Raw genomic sequence first — 19,238 nt, forward strand, 5'->3', positions numbered from 1 at the left:
AAGTCGATTGGGCATATTTGTCTGAGCTGAGTTCTTCCTTTTTTTTTTTTTTTGGAGATGGGGTTTCACTATGTTGCGAAGGTTGAAGTACAATGGCTATTCACAGGTGCAATCGTAGTGCACCGCACCCTCAAAGTCCGGGCCTCAAGCGATCCTCCTGTCTCAGCCTCCTGAGGAGCTGGGACTATAGGCACTAGCTATTGTGTCTGGCTTGTGTGAGTCCAGTTTTAGGTTCTCTATTCTGTTTCATTGATCAATGTGTCCATTCCTCTGCCAATACCATACAGTATTGATTACTTATATAATATTCCTTATTTCAGAAGTAACATTTAACATTACATATTATGTAATGGCTCAAAATTAGATGGATTGATTTCTGCCACTATTCTTTTTTTTCAATTTTTTAAGCTAGTCTAGCTCCTTTGCTTTGTCATATATATTTTAGAACAATATCTTGTCTCTCTTGCAAGGACTTTGATAGAAATTGCATTGAAACTTTATGCTAATTTGGGGAGAATTGATATCATTATTATGTTGAGTCTTCTAATCTGTGCATATGCGTCTATTTATATAGATCCTCTTTAATTTCTCTCATCAACATTGTGCATTTTTCAGCATATGGATCACATATATAGTTTTCCAGATTTACATCTAAGTATTTAATTTTTCAAGTAATCATAAATCGTATTATATGTTTTAATTTTCTTTGTTAAAAATAAATTTAATTGTGTATATTTGAGATTTACAACATGATGTTATGAGATATATATAGATAGTAAAATCATCATCTTTGAGATGATAAATACGTAAATTTGTTTTACTATAGCAAATGTTTTACTATCTATGGTAACATAGTTGTGTTACTATAGATAACAAAAGCAGCTACAATCTACTTATTTAACAAAAATTCTCAATGCCATATGATTTTATTAACTATAGTTCTCTCGTACATTAGATCTCTTGTCTTGTTCATCCTACCTATCTGCTACTTTGTGACTTGACCCCATCTCTCCACTTCCTCCCTTCCCCTGTCCCTCATTCTAGTAACCACTGTTTTATTCTATATCTCTGTATATTTAGACTTTTTTTTAAAAAGGATTCCACATATAAGTGGAATCATCCAACAGTTTTCTTTCTGTGTCTGGTTTATCTCAGCATAACATCCTTTAGGTCCATTCATGTTGTGGCAAATGGTAGGATCTCCTTTTTTAAGGCTGAATAATATTCCATTGTGTGCGTGTGTGGATACATACACCAACACTACATTTTCTTTTTTTCTTTATCCATTCATCTATTGACAGAGACTTGGGTTGTTTTCATATCTTGGCTATTGTGAATGATGCTGCAGTGAACATTGGAGCAGATATTTTTATGAGGTAGTGATTTTATCTCCTTCAGGTATATACCAGAAAAGAGGGATTTCTAGGCCTTGCAGTAGTTTTAATTTTTAATTTCTTTAGGAACCCCCACAAAGGCATACCTTGGAGATATTGTGGGTTGAGTTCCAGACCACCACAATAAAGCGAATATTGCAATAAAGTGAGTCACACATTTTTTTTGTTCTCCATTAAAAATAAAAGTTATGTTTATATTGTACTGTAGTCTATTAGGTGTGTAATAGCATTTTGTCTAAAAACACAATGTACATACTTTAATTAAAAGATATTTTATTACTAAAACATGCCAACGATTATCTGAACCTTCACTGAGTCATGATCTTTTTGCTGGTGGAGTCATGATCTTTTTGCTTGATGTTGACTATTGACTAATCGGAGTGGTGGTTGCTGAAAGTTGGGGAGGCTATGGCCATTTCTAAAAATACAACAGCAATGAAGTTTGCCACATCAATAAACTCTTCCTTTCATGAAGGATTTCTCTGTAGTGTGCAATGCTGTTTGATAGGATTTTTACCTGTAGTAGAATTTGTTTCAAAATTGGAGTCAATCCTCTCAAATCTTGCTGCTGCTTTATCAACTGGGTTTATGTAATCTTCTAAATCCTTTGTTGACATTTCAACAATGTTCACAGCATCTTTAGCAGGCGTAGATTCCAACTAAAGAAACCATTTTAGTTGCCCATCCTTAAAAAGCAACTCCTCATCAATTCAATTTTTATCATGAGATTTCGGCAATTCAGTCCCATCTTGAGGCTCTGCTTTTAATTCTAGTTATCTTGCTATTTCCACCACATCTGCAGTTACATCCTCAAATAAAGTCTTGGACCCTTCAAAGACATCCATGAGGGTTGGAATCAACCTCTTCCAAACTCCTGTGAATGTTGATATTTTGACCTCCTCCCTTCAATCATGAATGTTCTCAATGGCATCTAGATTGGTGAATCCTTTCCAGAAGCCTTACAATTTACTTTGCTCAGATCCATCAGGGGAATAACTATCTATTGCAGCTATAGTGTTACAAAACGTATGCTTAAATAACAGAACTTGAAAGGCTAAATTACTCCTTGATCCATGGGCTGCAGAATGGATCTTGTGTTAGCAGGCATTCATCTCCTTGTACATCTCCATCAGAGGTCTTCGTGACCAAGTGCATTGTCAATGAGCAGTAATCTTTTGGAAGGAATCTTTTTTATCTGGGCAGTAGATCTCAACAGTGGGCTTGAAATACTCAGCAAACCATGCTATAAACAGATGTGCTGTCATCCAGGCTTTGTTTTTCCACTTACAGAACACAGGGAGAGTAGATTTAGCATAATTCTTAAGGGCCCTAGGATTTTCAGAATGGTCAATGAGCATTGGCTTCAACTTAAAGTCACCAGCTGCATTAGCCCCTAACAAGAAAGTCAGCCTGTCTTTTGAAGCTTTAAAGCCAGGCATTGACTTTTCTTCTTTAGAAATGAAAGTCCTAGAAGGTATCTTTTTCCAACTTAATGTTGTTTTGTCTACATTGAAAACCTGTTGTTTTGTGTAGCTATGTTCATCAATTAGCTAGATATTCTAGATATCTTGGTACAGCTTCTATATCAGCACTTGCAGTTTCACATTGCATTTTTATGTTATGGAGATGGTTTCTTTCTTTAAACTTCATAAGCCAACCTCAGCTAGCTTCCAACTTTTCTTCTACAACTTCCTCATCTCTCTCAGCCTTCACAGAATTGAAGAGAGTTAAGGCCTTGTTCTGGATAAGGCTTTGGCTTAAGAGAATGTTGTGGTTGGTTTGATCTTCTATCCAGACCACTAGCACTTTTTCCATATCAACAATGAGGCTTTTTTTGCTTTTTTATCATTTGTGTATTCACTGAGTACCACTTTTAAATTTCCTTCAAGAAATTTTCCCTTGCATTAACAATTTGGCTGTTTGGTGCAAGAGTCCTAGCTTTTGGTCTGTTTTGGCTTCCAACATGCCTTCCTCACTAAGCTTAATCATTTCTAGCTTTTGATTTAAATTGAAAGATGAGAGACTCTTCCCTTCACTTGAACACTTAGAAGCCATTGTAGGGTTATTAACTGGCCTAATTTAAATATGTTGTATCTCAGGGAATATGGAGGCTTGAAGGAGAGAGATGGAGAAACAGCTAGCTGGTGGAGCAGTCAGAACACGCACACTTATTGATTAAATTTGTCATCTTATATGGGCATGGTTTATGGTGCCCTAAAGCAATTACTGTGGCAACATAAAAGATCCTTGACGAGATCACCATAACAGATATAATAATAATGAAAAAGTTTGAAAATATTGTGAGAATTGCCAAAATGGGACACAGAGACAGGAAGTGAGTACATGCTTTGGAAGAATTGTGTTGATAGACTTGCTTGACACAGAGTTGCCACAAACATTCAATTTGTAAAAAAGAAAAAAAAAGTAGAATCTGCAAAACATTACAAAACGAAGTATGTCTGTAGTGTTTTTCATAATGGCTGTACAATCTATATTCCCACCAACTGTGGACAAGAGTTCTCTTTTCTCCAGACCCTCACCGACATTTGTTATCACTTTCCTTTTTCATAATAGTCATCCTAACAGGTGTGAAGTGATACCTTATGGCGGTTTTAATTTACATTATATTTTTACTTTTAGTCCCTATGTGTTCATTTCTAATATATAGAAATATAATTGCTTTTAATATGTTAATTTTGTGTCTTGTGAACTTGCTGAACTCACTTATTTACTCCAGAAGTTTTTTTGTATATTCTTGGGATTTCCTATGTAGACAGTCTTACCATCTGCAAATAGGAACAGTTTTGTTTCTTTTTTTCCAATCTGTATGCCTTTTATTTCTTTTTCTTTTTCTTGACTTATTGCTCTGGCTAGCACTTGGAGCACTATGTTGAATTAGCGTAGTGCATGTGGATATTCTTGCCTTGTCCCTAATCTTGGGTGGAAAGTATTCGATGCTTGTAAATGGTATAAATCAAAAGGCAGAGATTGGCAAAGTGGATTTTAAAAAATCACCAAAATCTATCCTATGTACAAGAAACTTGCTTTAATATAAAGATATAGGCAAGTTGGAAATAAAAAGAGAAAGAGAAAGTGGATTTTCGGCAAAGAAAATTACCAGACACAGATAAAGACATTATATAATGATCAAAATGTCAATGCATCAAGTAGACATAATAGTTCACTCTTCTTTAGTTTCCAAGTCTCTGGAGATTTTCTTATTTTTCTGTTACTGATTTCTAGTTTGATTCTTTTGTGATCAGAGGACATACTCTGTATGATTTCTACTATTTTAAATTTATTGGGAGGGTGTGTGTGTGTGTTTATGACCCAGGGTATGTTCTATCTTGGTATATGCTCTGTAGGCGCATGTAAAGAATGTGCATTCTGCTGTTGATGGGTGGTGTTGCTACTATCCTACGGGGTGAAGTCCTGGCCCCTTTTCAGCTTTGTCTGACATCACCCTGGCATGAGGTGGGGGTGGAGAGTGGGGCTGGGGTACCTTGTTGCAGTTTGTAAAGACGAAAGTCTAGGCTTCCCTCTTGGCTTTTTCTGGTGTGAGTGAGCCGTAGTTTTTTCTGTGGTGTTTGTAGGAGAGTGGTTATTGTTTAAAATAACCAGTCCTACTTGGATGCCCTTTCCTGGCCCTTTGGCTAGAGAAAGTAGGCTTTGATTGAGACTTTCTTTTGTCTGTGCCCATTGGCATTCCCAGTTGCCAGCTTCTTCAGCTCCAAGTCTGGGCTTTACGAGGCAAGAAGAAAACCCAGGGAACTCACCACCGTGTCAGACTTTGGGTCCCAAGTTCTCCAGCTGATTTGGCCTCTTCTTTCTACCTTTCAGGGTTTCCTGATGTTTGTTTTATACAGAATGTTCAGGGTTTTTAGAAGTACTTAGCAGAAGGAATAGGGGAAAGCACTTCTACCCCATCCTCTGGGAAGCAGAAGTCAGTCTTTCCTGGTTTGACAAACGCTGTTAACATGGAAAGATACATGATGTTCTAGATCTCTTCTGATTGGTTGTCCAATTCTTTCTTTTTCTTAAAAAGCATCCCCAAATTAGGCCAAATAATTACTTCCCTTTGGGAGAGGCTTGATGTGAATGAAGCTGCGATGTTGCTTGGGTCACTGTGAGTTTGTTAGACTCCACCCCCTACCCTTCTTTTTCCAGAAAGTAAAACTTGGGCTTCCTGTATTTGTCTAAAGCGGTTTGTTCTTGGAGTATGTTCTGCATCCAGAGTGCCAAATATCTTCTGGAACTGAGGCCTGGACACAGATTAAGGATAAAGTTAAGGCTACTTAGGTGAAGCAGCCATACCACGTGGAAGCCAGAGTTGGAATGTGAGTGGTCTCAACCAGGAGAAAGGCCCTGTATGTTAATTTGCCAGGGTTGCCATAACAAAGTACCATGGACTGGGTGGCTTAAATAACAGGAATTTGTTTTCTCACAGTGCTGGAGGCTAGAAGTTCAAGATCAAGGTCTCAGCAGGATTCGTTTCTTCGGAGGCCTCTCTCCTTGGCTTGCAGATGGTCATCTTCTTCCTGCATCTTTAGGTGGTCCTTCCCCTGGGGCCTGATCTCCTCTTTTTATAAGGACGCCAGTTAGATTGAATTAGGGCCTACCCAAATGACCTCATTTTAACTTAGTTACCTCTTTGAGACCCTGTCTCCAAATACTGTCACATTCTGAGGTACTGAGAGTTAGGACCTCAACATGTAAATTTGGAGAGACATAATTAAGCCCATAACAATCCCCAAATCAGGAAAATGAGAGGTGGAGGCAAAAAAGGGTAGAATGAGACCAATGTTGAGAGACTTCAGGATGGGCTAGGTCAGCAGACGAAGTTCTGCGAATTTTGCTGAATAGTTTTTCCAGCTGACCCTGATGTGATGTATAATCACTGTTTCTCTTCCAAAGAGTCCTGGCCTTGCCTAATTCAACTTCTAATTTTTGTTTTTTAAATCAAAAAGGAAAGTTAGTTGCCTAGGGAAATTTTCCCAGACACTCAATATATGTCAAATATATTTTAAATTTTTATTGTGATACACAAGTACATAAACTACAGCAATCTAAACTGTGTTGCTCACTGTTTAAACATGAGTACATATTTGTAACCACCATCTGGATCAAAGCATCACAAGTCCAGCACTCCAGAAAGTTCCTCATACTCTTTCCAGTCAATCCCTGCCTCTCCATCTGGAGGTAACCACTCCAGACATGTGCTCCTGACCTTCATATAAGTGAAATAATAAAAGATGTATTATTTTGTGACTGGCTTCTATTCTTCTATTGTGAGATGCATCTGTGTTGTGAGTATTAGAAGTGTGTTGCCTTTATTGCCAAGTATTATCTTATTATGTGGATATAGCATGAGTTATTTATACATTCTTTTGTTGACAGACATGTGAGCTATTTCCAGTTTGGGGCTATTTTACATAAAGCTGCTATGAACATTCTTGTACATATCTTTTGAGGGATCTATGCACAAATTGCTCTCAGGTACATAAACCTAGGAGTGGGATTGCTGGGTCATTTCAAAGCTACTCATTAAATTAAATTTGATAAACATATACATGAATTTAAGTCACTTATTCCTTTTGTTAGGTTATTTTTAGTATCAATTCTGTGGACTCCAATCATGGCTTTCATATGTCTTTGCAATATCTAGTTATGTCATAAATTTAATTGAAGGTGCAATAAACTGTTTTTAAAATGCCCTCTTAAAAAGGTACTAATTGACATTTTACATTAGCAGTAAGATGGAATAAGGTGAGAGCTATTAAAAGCAAAATAGAAGATGTATCTTGAGAGCTTTTGGTGGGGTGTCACCAATCAAAATACAACAGTTTTTTTTTTTTTTTTGCCACAGCCTTTATGGAAGGAAGAGATAAAGTACAAACTGCCCAGTAATGGTATGAATCATACGAATTCTCTTCCTTCATTTCCTAGGGGATTGTTGACTTTTTGGCTGTAAGAGAGAAACAGAATTGATCATGTATGATCAAAATGACCCTTGATCATCAGGAGTTCAGAGCTGCTGAGTGATTTTTAGATTGAGGTGAAGTCGAGGCTCAGAGAGGGAAGGTTTTAGAAAGCTGCTCCAGACACCAAGTAGCTGTGTTGGTTCCTGAGCTGCCCAGGGGAAAAATACACACATCTGTGACAACAGGATTGAGCTCCTCTGGATTTTCATCAACGCTTCTGTTGCCTGGACTACAGGCTCCCAATGGTGCGCCCAGACTTGTGTTCCTTGTTCACAGTGAGGCCTGCTGGGGTCTGGGGTTTCCAGAGCTTCCTGGCCTGTTGTTTCTGGCTGTGAGTGGCCCTGCTCATTTACCTTGTCCCCCAGTGTGTGGTCCAAATATGATCATGTTTCCCATGCACCACGAAAACAGAGAGGGTGGGAAGCACTGTATTGCACCATGTTCCCTAAAGTTAAGTTGTACAATGCACCCCACACTTTTCTTTTTTTTTTTGATAGTTTCTTTTCTTTTTTTTTAAATTATTATTATACTTTAGGTTTTAGGGTACATGTACACAATGTGCAGGTTTGTTACATATGTATCCATGTGCGATGTTGGTTTGCTGCACCCATTAACTCGTCATTTAGCATTAGGTATATCTCCTAATGCTGTCCCTCCCCACTCCCCCCACCCCACAACAGTCCCCGGAGTGTGATGTTCCCCTTCCTGTGTCCCTGAGATCTCATTGTTCAATTCCCACCTATGAGTGAGAACATGCGGTATTCGGTTTTTTGTCCTTGCGATAGTTTACTGAGAATGATGGTTTCCAGTTTCATCCATGTCCCTACAGAGGACTTGAACTCATCATTTTTTATGGCTGCATAGCATTCCATGGTGTATATATGCCATATTTTCTTAGTCCAGTCTATTGTTTTTGGACATTTGGGTTGGTTCCAAGTCTTTGCTATTGTGAATAGTGCCGCAATAAACATACGTGTACATGTGTCTTTATAACAGCATGATTTATAGTCCTTTGGGTATACACCCAGTAATGGGATGGCTGGGTCAAATGGTATTTCTAGTTCTAGATCCCTGAGGAATTTCCACACTGACTTCCACAATGGTTGAACTAGTTTACAGTCCCACCGACAGTGTAAAAGTGTTCCTATTTCTCCACATCCTCTCCAGCACCTGTTGTTTCCTGAGTTCTTAATAATGGCCATTCTAACTGGTGTGAGATGGTATGTCATTGTGGTTTTGATTTACATTTCTCTGATGGCCAGTGATGATGAGCATTTTTGCATGTGTTTTTTGGCTGCATAAATGTTTTCTTTTGAGAAGTGTCTGTTCATGTCCTTTGCCCACTTTTTGATGGGGTTGCTTTTTTCTTGTAAATTTGTTTGAGTTCATTGTAGATTCTGGATATTAGCCCTTTGTCAGATGAGTAGGTTGTGAAAATTTTCTCCCATTCTGTAGGTTGCCTGTTCACTCTGATGGTAGTTTCTTTTGCTGTGCAGAAGCTCTTTAGTTTAATTAGATCCCATTTGTCAATTTTGGCTTTTGTTGCCATTGCTTTTGGTGTTTTAGACATGAAGTCCTTGCCCACGCCTATGTCCTGAATGGTAATGCCTAGGTTGTCTTCTAGGGTTTTTATGCTTTTAGGTCTAACATGTAAGTCTTTAATCCATCTTGAGTTAATTTTTGTATAAGGTGTAAGGAAGGGATCCAGTTTCAGCTTTCTACCTATGGCTAGCCAGTTTTCCCAGCACCATTTATTAAATAGGGAATCCTTTCCCCATTTCTTGTTTTTGTCAGGTTTGTCAAAGATCAGATAGTTGTAGATATGCGGCATTATTTCTGAGGGCTCTGTTCTGTTCCATTGATCTATGTCTCTGTTGTGGTACCAGTACCATGCTGTTTTGGTTACTGTAGCCTTGTAGTATAGTTTGAAGTCAGGTAGCGTGATGCCTCCAGCTTTGTTCTTTTGGCTTAGGATTGACTTGGCGATGCGGGCTCTTTTTTGGTTCCATATGAACTTTAAAGTAGTTTTTTCCAATTCTATGAAGAAAGCCATTGGTAGCTTGATGGGGATGGCATTGAATCTATAAATTACCTTGGGCAATATGGCCATTTTCACGATATTGATGCTTCCAACCCATGAGCATGGAATGTTCTTCCATGTATTTGTATCCTCTTTTATTTCATTGAGCAGTGGTTTGTAGTTCTCCTTGAAGAGGTCCTTCACGTCCCTTGTAAGTTGGATTCCTAGGTATTTTATTCTCTTTGAAGCAGTTGTGAATGGGAGTTCACTCATGATTTGGCTCTCTGTTTGTCTGTGATTGGTGTACAAGAATGCTTGTGATTTTTGTACATTGATTTTGTATCCTGAGACTTTGCTGAAGTTGCTCATCAGCTTAAGGAGATTTTGCGCTGAGACCATGGGGTTTTCTAGATATACAATCATGTCATCTGCAAACAGGGACAATTTGACTTCCTCTTTTCCTAATTGAATACCCTTTATTTCCTTCTCTTGCCTGATTGCCCTGGCCAGAACTTCCAGCACTATGTTGAATAGGAGTGGTGAGAGAGGGCATCCCTGTCTTGTGCCAGATTTCAAAGGGAATGCTTCCAGTTTTTGCCCATTCAGTATGATATTGGCTGTGGGTTTGTCATAGATACCTGTTATTATTTTGAGATACGTCCCATCAATACCAAAGTTATTGAGAGTTTTTAGCGTGAAGGGTTGTTGAATTTTGTCAAAGGCCTTTTCTGCATCTATTGAGATAATCATGTGGTTTTTGTCTTTGGTTCTGTTTATATGCTGGATTACATTTATTGATTTGCGTATGTTGAACCAGCCTTGCATCCCAGGGATGAAGCCCACTTGATCATGGTGGATAAGCTTTTTGATGTGCTGCTGGATTCGGTTTGCCAGTATTTTATTGAGGATTTTTGCATCAATGTTCATCAAGGATATTGGTCTGAAATTCTCTTTTTTGGTTTTGTCTCTGCCAGGCTTTGGTATCAGGATGATGCTGGCCTCATAAAATGTGTTAGGGAGGATTCCCTCTTTTTCTATCAATTGGAATAGTTTCAGAAGGAATGGTACCAGTTCCTCCTTGTACCTCTGGTAGAATTCGGCTGTGAATCCATCAGGTCCTGGACTCTTTTTGCTTGGTAAGCTATTGATTATTGCCACAATTTCAGAGCTTGTTATTGGTCTATTCAGAGATTCAACTTCTTCCTGATTTAGTCTTGGGAGGGTGTATTTGTCGAGGAATTTATCCATTTCTTCTAGATTTTCTAGTTTATTTGCATAGAGGTGTTTGTAGTATTCTCTGATGGTAGATTGTATTTCTGTGGGATCAGTAGTGATATCCCCTTTTTCATTTTTTATTGCGTCTATTTGATTCTTCTCTTTTCTTCTTTATTAGTCTTGCTAGCGGTCTATCAATTTTGTTGATCTTTTAAAAAAACCAGCTCCTGGATTCATTAATTTTTTGAGGGGTTTTTTGTGTCTCTATTTCCTTCAGTTCTGCTCTGATCTTAGTTATCTCTAGCCTTCTGCTAGCTTTTGAATGTGTTTGCTCTTGCTTTTCTAGTTCTTTTAATTGTGATGTTAGGGTGTCAATTTTGGATCTTTCCTGCTTTCTCTTGTGGGCATTTAGTGCTATAAATTTCCCTCTACACACTGCTTTGAATGTGTTCCAGAGGTTCTGGTATGTTGTGTCTTTGTTCTCATTGGTTTCAAAGAAAATCTTTATTTCTGCCTTCATTTCATTATGTACCTAGTAGTCATTCAGGAGCAGGTTGTTCAGTTTCCATGTAGCTGAGCGGTTTTGAGTGAGTTTCTTAATCCTGAGTTCTAGTTTGATTGCACTGTGGTCTGAGAGACAGTTTGTTATAATTTCTGTTCTTTTACATTTGCTGAGGAGAGCTTTACTTCCAACTATGTGGTCAGTTTTGGAATAGGTGTGGTGTGGTGCTGAAAAAAATGTATATTCTGTTGATTTGGGCTGGAGAGTTCTGTAGATGTCTATTAGGTCCACTTGGTGCAGAGCTGAGTTCAATTCCTAGATATCCTTGTTAACTTTCTGTCTCGTTGATCTGTCTAATGTTGACAGTGGGGTTTTTAAAATCTCCCATTATTATTGTGTGGGAGTTTAAGTCCCTTTGTAGGTCATTCAGGACTTGCTTTATGAATCTGGGTGTTCCTGTGTTGGGTGCATATATATTTAAGATAGTTATCTCTTCTTGTTGAATTGATCCCTTTACCATTATGTAATGGCCTTCTTTATCTCTTTTGATCTTTGTTGATTTAAAGTCTATTTTACCAGAGACTAGGATTGCAACCCTGCCTTTTTTTGTTTTCCATTTGCTTGGCAAATATTCCTCCATCCCTTTATTTTGAGTCTATGTGTGTCTCTGCACATGGGATGGGTTTCCTGAATTCAGCACACTGATGGGTCTTGACTCCTTATCTGATTTGCCAGTCTGTGTCTTTTAATTGGAGCATTTAGCCCATTTACATTTAAAGTTAATATTGTTATGTGTGAATTTGATCCTGTCATTATGATGTTAGTTGTTTATTTTGCTCGTTAGTTGATGCACTTTCTTCCTAGCCTCGATGGTCTTTACAATTTGTCATGTTTTTGCAGTGGCTGGTACTGGTTGTTCCTTTCCATGTTTAGTGCTTCCTTCAGGAGCTCTTTTAGGGCAGGCCTGGTGGTGACAAAATCACTCAGCATTTGCTTGTCTGTAAAGTATTTTATTTCTCCTTCACTTATGAAGCTTACTTTGGCTGGATATGAAATTCTGGGTTGAAAATTCTTTAAGAATGTTGAATATTGGCCCCCACTCTTTTCTGGCTTGTAGAGTTTCTGCCGAGAGACCTGCTGTTAGTCTGATGGGCTTCTCTTTGTGGGTAACCTGACCTTTCTCTCTGGCCGCCCTTAACATTTTTTCCTTCATTTCAACTTTGGTGAATCTGATAATTATGTGTCTTGGAGTTGCACTTCTCGAGGAGTGTCTTTGTGGCGTTCTCTGTATTTCCTGAATCTGAATGTTGGCCTGCCTTGCTAGATTGGGGAAGTTCTCCTGGATAATATCTTGCAGAGCGTTTTCCAACTTGGTTCCATTCTCCCCGTCACTTTCAGGTACACCAATCAGACATAGGTTTGGTCTTTTCACATAGTCCCATATTTCTTGGAGGCTTTGTTTGTTTCTTTTTATTCTTTTTTCTCTAAACTTCCTTTCTTGCTTCATTTCATTCATTTCATCTTCCATGACTGATACCCTTTCTTCCAGTTGATCGCATTGACTTCTGAGGCTTCTGCAATCTTCGCGTAGTTCTCAAAACTTGGCTTTCAGCTCCATTAGCTCCTTTAAGCTCTTCTCTGCATTGGTTATTCTAGTTATCCATTCATCTAATTTTTTTTCAAAGTTTTTAACTTCTTTGCTATTGTTTTGAATTTCCTCCCGTAGCTCGGAGTAGTTTGATCGTCTGAAGCCTTCTTCTCTCAACTTGTCAAAGTCATTCTCCATCCAGCTTTGTTCCATTGCTGGTGAGGAACTGCGTTCCTTTGGAGGCAGAGAGGTGCTCTGCTTTTAGGGGTTTCCAGTTTTTCTGCTCTGTTTTTTCCCTCATCTTTGTGGTTTTATCTACTTTTGGTCTTTGATGATGGTGATGTACAGATGGGTTTTTGGTGTGGATGTCCTTTCTGTTTGTTAGTTTTCCTTCTACCAGACAGGACCCTCAGCTGCAGGTCTGTTGGAGTTTGCTAGAGGTCCACTCCAGACCCTGTTTGGCTGGGTGTCAGCAGCGGTGGCTGCAGAACAGCGGATTTTCGTGAGACCGCAAATTCAGCTGTCTGATAGTTCCTCTGGAAGTTTTGTCTCAGAGGAGTACCTGGCCGAGTGAGGTGTCAGTCTGTCCCTACTGGGGGGTGCCTCCCAGTTAGGCTGCTCGGGGGTCAGGGACCCACTTTGGGAGGCAGGCTGCCCGTTCTCAGATCTCCAGCTGCGTGCTGGGAGAATCACTACTCTCTTCAAAGCTGTCAGACAGGGACATTTAAGTCTGCAGAGGTTCCTGCTGACTTTCTGTGTGTCTGTGCCCTGCCCCCAGAGGCGGAGCCTACAGAGGCAGGCAGGCCTCCTTGAGGTGTGGTGGGCTCCACCCAGTTCGAGCTTCCTGGCTGCTTTGTTTACCTAAGCAAGCCTGGGCAATGGCGGGCACCCCTCCCCCAGCCTTGCTGCCGCCTGGCAGTTTGATCTCAGACTGCTGTACTAGCAATCAGTGAGACTCTGTGGGCATAGGACCCTGCGAGCCAGGTGCGGGACACAATCTCCTGGTGTGCCGTTTTCCAAGCCCGTTGAAAAAGCACAGTATTAGGGTGGGACTGACCCAGTTTTCCAGGTGCCCTCTGTTACCCCTTTCTTTGACTAGGAAAGGGAACTCCCTGACCCCTTGCACTTCCCAAGTGAGGCAATGCCTCGCCCTGCTTCGGCTGGTGCACAGTGCACTGCACTGACTATCCTGCACCCACTGTTTGGCACTCCCTAGTAAGATGAACCCAGTACCTCAAATGGAAATGCAGAAATCACCCGTCTTCTGTGTCGCTCACGCTAGGAGCTATAGACTGAAGCTGTTCCTATTCGGCCATCTTGGCTCCACCCCACACCCCACACTTTTCTGGGAGAGCTTGAGTTTCATTGATTCCCATTTCCAGAGGCTCGATACACAGAATCTTCCTTTTTGTTCCAACTTTTTTCTTTGGTTCCCCACATGAAATAACTTTCGTAAACAGGTATGATATAGACAAGCCATGTGCTTATTTCTCTTTCAAGCCAAGCACTCCCAAGAGAACTGTGAGACCTGGGGTAGACATGCAGGATGTCTACCTGGGAGGACACGAAAGAACTGGGCATCTTGTGGCCATTTGCTGGGAAATGGCGAAGACCACTATAGACATGGAAGTCCTCTTCTGTGGATCAGTGGCACTGCCCCAAGCCATAGAACAAAGAATGATGACCAGAGAGGGGTATGGGGGCTCCTAATGCTGGTGAGGAGTGAGGGATGGGCAAGGAGACCTGAGCCCACAGGATCAGCAGATTGCTACCTCTCCTTCTAGAACCAGAACACAAGGGCCACTGTGGAAACCTTTGCTTGATGGAGATCAGTTTGGGGAGCAGTATACAGACCCTTTCTGCCCCAGTGCCTTTTGCAAATGTTGTTGGGGCAGTGAGGGTCTGTGCACTGCCCCCTGTATGATTATTAAATGATTATTAAATCTAAGTCACTTTTAAAAAGAGAGAGATATAGAACTACTGATTATAGTTTTTGCTGAGCACAAGATAAGTGGCCACCACCTGGAGCTGATGTGACTCTTGCCAGGAGCAAGGCAACTCAGCATTTTGAACCTTTTCTGCCTAACCGTAGTGCAGACCTAGGTATGATTTCTCCTAGCTCTTATAGAATATCTAAACTAGCTAAGGGATTCCCTGTTTCTGCCACTGTGGATACCAGCTGTCTGGGGGAGCTATGTCTGTTATATAATCACCAGAGACCCTGGTCTGGGTCACTGGCAGACTCCAGGGAAATTTCTTCTGTAGCACCCAGCCCCTGGGGTTCTGGCCTGATCCCAGGTTCCCTGAGATATGGTGTCTACTCTGCCTTCTCCTCTCCACCCCTGCCCCACCCTTGATGCAGGTATCTAAGGAACTTAGGACAATTTGGAACTTTCAGGGCTCAGCACATTGTGACTGGAAAGAGAATAGGGTTTGGGATCAGACAGACCTGTGCTGGCCATACAGTCTTGTTATTTACATTTTCTAAACCTGTGTCCTCATCTCCCAAATGGAAAAGATAATAGGATTCATTTCCTAGGTTCTCATGAGGCTTCAGGGAGAAAGTGTCTGAAGCACCTGGCACACAGTAGGCTTTTCAATGATGTCCTGTTCCCATGTCATGGTTTCTCTGTGCCCTCAGAAGAGCATGGGACTGAGGGTGTGTAAAGGCTCTGCTTCAGCAACTCAAAACCAAGGGCATCTCAGGGCTAACCCAGGACCCACATTCTGAACCACTGGCAAGTGGAGCAGCTTCCCAGGGAAGCTCCAGGTTGGCCCAATAATAGACTGAATCTGATAAAATTAGAATGGAGCCAGGCCAGCTAGAGAGAAGACAGTAACTAGAAAGTCAGCACCCTGTCATGAAAACTAAATGGCCCCATCTAGGACAGTAAATAACAATCTGGAGACTTGGGGCAGCATGAAATACCTTTCATCTATGCAAGCAATTTACTTCTTGACAGGATCAACATTTTCACATCTCCACTAATGCTAGCAACTGCCACTAAGAAAAATTAAACCTCACGGTTCTTTGAAGCCATTGTTTAGTCAGGTTTCTGTTACTTAGGGCTGAACATAAACACTAACCAACCCAAGATGGGGTGATGCTGAAGAAGGTTCTAGAAATGGAGTAGCAAAATCAATCAAAGAACCAAAGAGATGAGAATGAAAACTTGGTTGGAAGAGATGCAACACTTGGCAATCTGCATTTTGTGGGGAGACAGAGCTTTTATGAACATCCAGAACTCATTTGCATACATCCCTGGGCCAAATGGGTATCTCAGGGAAAGAGAGATCGCAAGTAGCCTGACTGAGCAGCCAGTGCAAGTCCTACATGCAAATTAACACTTTGGGCATATCAGGCTATCGATAATGAACTTCATTTGCCTGGCTTGCCATCCAGGCTGGATCACACCTAGGGACACATAGTATTGCCAGTTTCCTAATATAATCTAATTTTAAACATATTACCATCATTCTGGATGTAAGAACGTCCTCTTAGTTTTCCTTTCATAATATCCTGGATGGACTCCACTTGCCTTCCTGGAACCGAGCCGCCGTTGGGCAATGGAAAACCAAAGCTTGAAGCCACAGCCATTTGCTTAACCCAGCACAACTAAGCAGCTGGAAGACCTTGACCAAGCCACTTAAATACGCTGTGCTTCGGGTTTCTCATCTGTCAAAGGACAACAGCCATCCTGACTTCAGTGGATTGTCATAGAGCATGGCGGAAAGGGCTTAGCACAAGGCTGGTCACGCTGCAGGCAAAGAACTAATGAGTGGTACCTACTCCCTGCCTTGCCAACTCCCGTGTCTCCCCTAGCTGCTCATACTAAATTGACTCTGAGTTTTACCTGCTTTTTAAAATCTGACATCAAATCAGGAATTCTGCACTTTGAAACGCTTCCTTATGTGGACTCTGCCCGTGCTGGTACCTGAGATTGCTTTCCCATGCATCAAGTGATGAGTTTGGCCCTTTCCTCTCTGCTCCCTGAGTTCCTGAGCTATCACTAATGATTGCTAATGGTCAGCATCCCCCATACTCTGTGAGGCCCTGAGATTAAGACCCTGTTGTGTCTGTTGTTCTATCTCCAGCCCCTAGGACAGTTCTTGATCCATAGTTAATGCTCACAGACTCGTGGAATAAATGAGTGAATGAATGAAGTCCTTGAGCATCGCATAGGTAGCATGGAAATGTCCTAATAAAGGTAAAGGCTCAGAAAACTTTTGTGGAACAAAAACATTTCAGTCCTACCTTCCCAGCTTTGGTGACTCTAATTGCTATGAATTCTTACCACTTCCTTCTTTTTTTTTTTTTTGAGACGGAGTCTACCTCTGTCGCCAGGCTGGAGTGCAGCAGCACGATCTCGTCTCACTGCAACCTCTGCCTCCCGGGTTCAAGCAATTCTCCTGCCTCAGCCACCCAAGTAGCTGGGACTACAGGCGCATGCCACCACATCTGGCTAATTTTTGTATTTTTAGTAGAGACGGAGTTTCACCACATTGGCCAGGATGGTCTCGATCTCTTGACCTCGTGATCTGCCAGCCTCAGCCTCCCAAACACTTCCTTCTTTTCTGCAAGAAAAGTAACCAGGGCAGCACAGAAACCCCCTAGAGCTATACAACCCTGTAACTATGTTTTTTAATAGCTCCATTCTTTCACAAACCCTCCTCCTTCCTGACCTACTCAAGGGAGGGAAACTGGGAGCATTATCAAAATATCAGTAGCTTATCTCTGAAAAAAAGTTTTTCCCTGGCTGTCAAATTGAGCACAGCTAAGCACATTTAAGAGATTACAATGGAACCTTGAAATTATACCTTTTAATAGTGACAACTACCACCACAACTGACATTAACAAGCTCCGGGATGTGCCAGGCAGTGTCCTAAGCATTTTGTTTATCAGCTGTTCCCAACAACCTTATGACAGAGGCACCATCAGCATTTTACTGATGAAAAAACCAAGATACAAGGTGTTTAAGAAACTTGCCTAGAGTTACTAGTACCTGATGAAGCTGAGATTTGAATCAAGGCTATCTAATCTAGAACTGGAACTCTTTTTTTTTGAGATGGAGTCTAGCTCTGTCGCCCAGGCTGGAGTGCAGTGGTGCGATCTCGGCTCACTGCAAGCTCTGCCTCCCGGGTTCACACCATTCTCCTGCCTAAGCCTCCCAAGTAGCTGGGACTACAGGTGTCTGCCACCACACCTGGCTAATTTTTTTGTATTTTTAGTAGAGATGGGGTTTCACCATGTTAGCCAGGATGGTCTCAATCTCCTGACCTTGTGATCCACCCGCCTCGGCCTCCCAAAGTGCTGGGATTACAGGCATGAGCCACCGCTCCCGGCCTAGAACTGGAACTCTTAACCACTGAGCTATACCAAAGTTTATTATTATTATTTTGGCCCCAAAATTGGGTAACACTGATCCAATCAAAAGACTTAGTTTTTGGCTTACTGAATAAAACTCCTGAAAGTACACTTTCACATACATGTCACCCCGCTTCCCCCAACTGGGTCTCAAAGATAACATCAAAGCGAAATTCTGCATTAGCTTGCCTAGTCCTGTTATGGCCTAGTAAATGTTTTTCTATTTTGTTTAGAAGAACTTGTAGTCTGGTTCCCACTCTTCTTTCTTTGCATGTTTTACAGAACACATCGTGCTTGCAGAGACAGCAAACCATGCCTGTCTCTTGTGGAGCCCACAGTGCTGTGTGCTTAGTGCGGCAGTTGGGCCAGGAATGAAAACAACTACACCATAGTAACGATCCGTCATTCTGTCCATCTGCTACCCAAGAGGGATCTTAAAATAGTTTCAATTCACCTTTAAAATCCACTGCTCTATGAAGGGCTTGTAATACTTGGCGGCCTTGGAAGCCTGCCTGAGAAGCAGGACCACTATTCGGACTACTGGTGTCCAGCTGTAAGCCTCCTTGGAGGGAAACAAGCCATCCATTCATTGGGCTGTTGTGAAATTTTCCTTCCCCACCAGCCCTCCCAGCCAAGAAGGAGAATACCTGGAGGAATGGCATTCTGAATTTTTGTTCTTCCTAATGTAGGGCCCGAGTTTTTATTTTCTTAATGGCCTACTCTTTTTTTTTCTTCCTGCTTAACCCTCTTCTGCTCCAACTCCCCAACCCTACAGCTTTCCCCTTCTTTTAGCTTTTCTTTCGTCAGCTGAGGGATTGGGTGTGAGTCGAGATTTTATGTCTAGAATTTCCAAATTGATTCATGGGGTAACTATCCCCAAACCAGCACAGTTTTAATTAGGGTAGGAGTAATGAAATGGGAGACTCCCTGGACCCCTTTGTGGGACTTGCAACGGGTGTGGCTTGTTTGCTCGGCCACCACATGCTCAAACCCCTTACAGGAGGGAGCATGCAGGTGAGCAGGTGCTGGAGCCAGGGTGAGCACTTTTGGGCTCTGGCCCCATGGCAGTGTCTACGAGTATTACAGTGCTCTTTTAGCCCTGCTGTCCAGGGATGGCTTAAGTGTTAAACCGCTCAGTGAAGAGTCAGGGTGACAGCCTTTTTGGGTTTCTG

At 41.4% G+C, this 19,238-nt stretch overlaps 1 protein-coding gene across 2 annotated transcripts in view; it reads right to left on the reverse strand.

Annotated features, from left to right (window-relative positions):
• LOC116463124 (uronyl 2-sulfotransferase) overlaps window positions 1-19,238 on the reverse strand; it is a 442,893-nt gene that overhangs the window by 48,622 nt on the left and 375,033 nt on the right. The window lies entirely within an intron of this gene.

The sequence above is a fragment of the Hylobates moloch genome, unplaced genomic scaffold, assembly GCF_009828535.3.
Source record: "Hylobates moloch isolate HMO894 unplaced genomic scaffold, HMol_V3 SCAFFOLD_26, whole genome shotgun sequence".
In the NCBI taxonomy this organism is placed as follows: domain Eukaryota; kingdom Metazoa; phylum Chordata; class Mammalia; order Primates; family Hylobatidae; genus Hylobates; species Hylobates moloch.